Here is an 811-nt window from a genome sequence, read left to right as displayed (position 1 = left end):
TTTATAATGATGTTAAAATGTTCAGTTGCAAAGGTGGGCTGTGGTCACATAATCTTCCTATTCCCTGTTCAATGAATAATTCAAGTAGTAGCCTTCACAGTCCTCATAAGATTGAGAAGATATATCTATTCCCAAGTCTTGTTTTCTATTATTGAGATGTAAGGAGCTACTGCAAATGCAAAGTCTCTGGGGCCTTGTTACAGGGGCCAGCTTCAAGTTTCCTTTGTGAACTCAAAAGAATCTGCCAGGAGAAACTTCAGAATAGAATCACTGGGGGGAAAGCAGGCACAGTTTCAGGGGCGGAGTCCATACCTCTTGGAAAGTGTATGTGTATTTAGCAAAATAATATATATATTTGTGTGTAGGGAGCGTTCCTTCACTTAGTTTGTGTTTTATGAATATAACCCAATATTGAAATCTCTCCACGGATGTTAATCTGAAAATATATAATCTTATGCACAGAAATATGGATGGCACATCTTAAAATATATATGATTAGTAATATGATGCTAAACATTAATCGGATACTTGTAACTAACATTATGTGAGAACCACTAAAAAATATTTGTGTGTTTGTGTGTGGAGAGACAAAGAAAGAAAATGTAAACTAAAAACAAGGCTATGTGTGACTACCCAGATGATCTCGTAACAGTCATCCAACAGACAACAGCAAAATAGCCATTCATTAGGTTCTTTAACTGCAGCCATTAAAACATAGTGTCTATTAGATCAACAGAAGATAATCTGGGAAATAGCTATATTTATATTTAATGGAAAGTGTTACACCTTGAATTAAAAAAAGATAACTGTA

Source organism: Vulpes vulpes, chromosome 14 (assembly GCF_048418805.1).
Source record: "Vulpes vulpes isolate BD-2025 chromosome 14, VulVul3, whole genome shotgun sequence".
Classification (NCBI taxonomy): Eukaryota; Metazoa; Chordata; class Mammalia; order Carnivora; family Canidae; genus Vulpes; species Vulpes vulpes.
The sequence above is the reverse complement of the archived record's forward strand: the minus strand, read 5'-3'. Positions refer to the sequence as shown.